This window comes from Monopterus albus, unplaced genomic scaffold, assembly GCF_001952655.1.
Source record: "Monopterus albus unplaced genomic scaffold, M_albus_1.0 scaffold77.1, whole genome shotgun sequence".
Classification (NCBI taxonomy): Eukaryota; Metazoa; Chordata; class Actinopteri; order Synbranchiformes; family Synbranchidae; genus Monopterus; species Monopterus albus.
The window spans coordinates 1,310,247-1,313,263 of NW_018127957.1; the positions used below are offsets into that span (position 1 = coordinate 1,310,247).

Sequence of the window (3,017 nt, forward strand, 5' to 3'; positions counted from 1 at the left end):
GCTCGGCTCTATTGGATTTCGTTGTCCCGGGGATGAGCTGGGCTGGGGGAGCCAGTGAACACGTCGCGGTGTCCGTTTCCATCCGTCCACCTTGCTGTGAATATGTTGGAATAAGGAAAAGAGTTCTGAGACTGTTCATCCCAGATGGTTAGGATGTTATGTATCCTCAAACTATGAACGAGCTGCAACAGGATCCGAAAAACACAGGCAAGTTTCCCTGACAAGTTATAGCCCAATGACGGGCAACTAGAGGGACGGTGCAGTGAATGGAATGAAGTGTGACTTTGTTTTCTAGTGTGTCAGTGTGTGTGGTGGTGAGCTGGGGTGTGTGTGTGTGTGTGTGTGTGTGTTAGAGGAATGCAGCAGCACGGCCAGTCCGACGCTGTCTGTCTGTAACCTCCATACAGCCACAGGGAGACAGTCGGGCACGGAAAGGCAGCGGCTGGCGGTCGTTAAGGTAAAGATAAGGCGCATTATTCCTGTCGGTTGATTTAGCCATTCGCTTGCTTTTCATAACCGAATAAAATGATTTCGGTGGATTTGGCCACCTCTCCGTTGAGCTCTATAGAATAATCGCGGCTTGCTTGTGTTGCTTTTGCACCACAGAAAATGAAACGTGTGTTTCAGTCATGAAGCACAACTTGTGGCTTCCCAGGAGTGAAGCCTCCTCTGCGGGCTGTAGAACAGCACATGACGCGTCTGTGGCGCACACGTTTGCCCGATAAAAGCGCTGTCCATCACACACTGCTCTGCCTGGGCCCCTGTAATGAGCTACATATCAACAGAAACTTGTGTTAGAGCTGGTGAATGCAGGCCACTGTGCACACTCTCAACATTTCTGCAGTGTTTGTGTTGTTGCAGTCATAATTCCAAAGGAAAGGGGCATACAACTGGCATAGGCTTACTGGTGTATGGGTAACGCAGTATTTCTCAGAGGTACCTCTATGATATGCGTTCAGTTACGACTAAAAGCTAAATGTAACAAAATGAGCCAAAATCACAAATGCATCCCTGAGTAGTGTCTGAACACAAAGGGCTATACACACCTTTACAAAAACAACATGCAGTACAGCAAATTCAGTAACCACAAATAAGTAAACATGACTCAGATAGTTTCAGTGGGCGCAATTCGGTTTTAAGATACCGGGGGTTACTATGCAGTGCTGAGATGCAGTGTAAAACAGTGCAAAATATTGTTGGTTAAGATTATTTTAGACAAAAATATAATGTATGCAGATAGGAACTTCAGCTGCATATCATAATCCCTAGGAGAGGTCTCTTACCCAAACCTTAGAAACTCAGCTTTAATGCATGTCCTCTTTGTCCTCATCAACCACTGTTGCTTTTTTCTCAGTTTACCAACAGAAGCCAGTCCTAACGTCTAAACATTCAATATGCACAGCTTAGTTTTCCTATGAGACATCATCTTGGTGCTGCACTGTCTCTCATTAGGACTGATATACAGCCTCAGTATTCCCTGAGGACCAGGTACATTATTTTGGCATATTAAACACTGTCATGTCATTTTCCAGTTCTTATTAACCAGCAAACCTAGTTAGTTGATTGTTGGCCTCCTCAGTGGAACAGGCTGTAAACACATCACTGACACAAGGCTAACATGTTAGAACAGTTATCTGTTCACATCCGACAGACACAGGGCAACATAAGCATTTATTTGGAGTGATGTCTGTTTTCACCTGGTGAATGGAAGTCCAGTATTCATTCTCCTTTAGCTCTGTTTTGGTTTCTACTAACTCCTGAAAACTGTATCTGGCTCTTTAGCTTCTAAATGCTCCACAATGGTCACCAGCTTGTTGTTAAACATTGAAGTTCCATCCAGCCATTTGCTGTACCTGCTTATCCTTGAAGGCCACAGCTGTCATTCACCAATCTACATATGCCTTTGTCACATCCACATCCACTCACTCTCACATTCACATCTACAGGCAACACAGAGTCACCAGTCAACCTAAGCTGCATGACTTTGGACTGTGGGAGGAAGCTGGAGCACCTGGAGAGAACCCATGCAGCCATCAATGCAAGCCTTACACAGAAAGGCCTTGGGCCAGCCTGGTCTCGAACCCGGAACCCTTTTGCTGTGATCTAACAGTGCCAACCACTGCTCCACTATGCCATCTCAATAAATCCACTAATTGGCCACTGTTATTTGCCACTGCTGAAAGCATGGCACAATATAATTCACACACAATAATCTATGACCGCCAGATTTCCTTCTGCATGTTCATGAATACTGAAAAAACAATTTGACAGTTTTAAACTAAACTGTTGTTTGTCCTGTATAAAAAAATCAAATCAAATCAATTTTATTTGTATAGCACCAAATCACAACAAAGTCATCTCAGGACACTTTACAAAGTAAGGTCTAGACCTTACTGTTATCAATATTATTACATAGGGAAAACCCAACAAATCCCCCTGAGCAGCACTTGGCGACAGTGGGGAGGAAAAACTCCCTTTAACGGAAGAAACCTCCGACAGACCCCGGCTCTTGGTGGGCGGCCTTCTGCCTCGTCCGGTTGGGGTGAGTGGATAGGGGAGAGAGTAAAGAAGAAAAGCAACAAGACACAACAAACAATCAAACACTGGTCAGGTTGATGTGACTGGTGACTGGTCATCAGAAACATAGAGCTCCAGAGCCAGGGTAACCTGCAGAAAGGTACAGGGAGAGAGAGAGAACACACTACGGGAGAGAGGAGACACAAAGTTAGTGATGTGTAGTGGTGGCATATAGAAGCATCGAGAGAGAGAGGAAAGGAGAGGAGAGGGGAGGGGAGAGAAACTCAGAGCATCATGGGGCCCCCCAGCAGCCTAGGCCTATAGCAGCATAACTAAGGGAAGGCTCAGGGTCACCTGATCCACCCTAACTATAAGCTTTATCAAAAAGGAAAGTCTTAAGTCTAATCTTAAAGGTAGAGAGGGTGTCTGCCTCCCGAACTGAGACTGGGAGTTGGTTCCATAGGAGAGAAGCTTGATAGCTAAAGGCTCTGCCTCCCATT

General features: G+C 45.4%; 1 protein-coding gene across 1 annotated transcript in view; it reads left to right on the forward strand.

Moving 5' to 3' along the window:
* Positions 1-381: 381 nt before the first annotated feature.
* The window catches only part of tmem200b (transmembrane protein 200B), a 9,169-nt gene continuing 6,533 nt past the window's right edge, over positions 382-3,017 (forward strand). The window contains exon 1 of the mRNA XM_020606431.1: positions 382-457. The gene's annotated coding sequence lies outside the window, so the exon portion shown is untranslated. The remainder of the gene's footprint in view (positions 458-3,017) is intronic.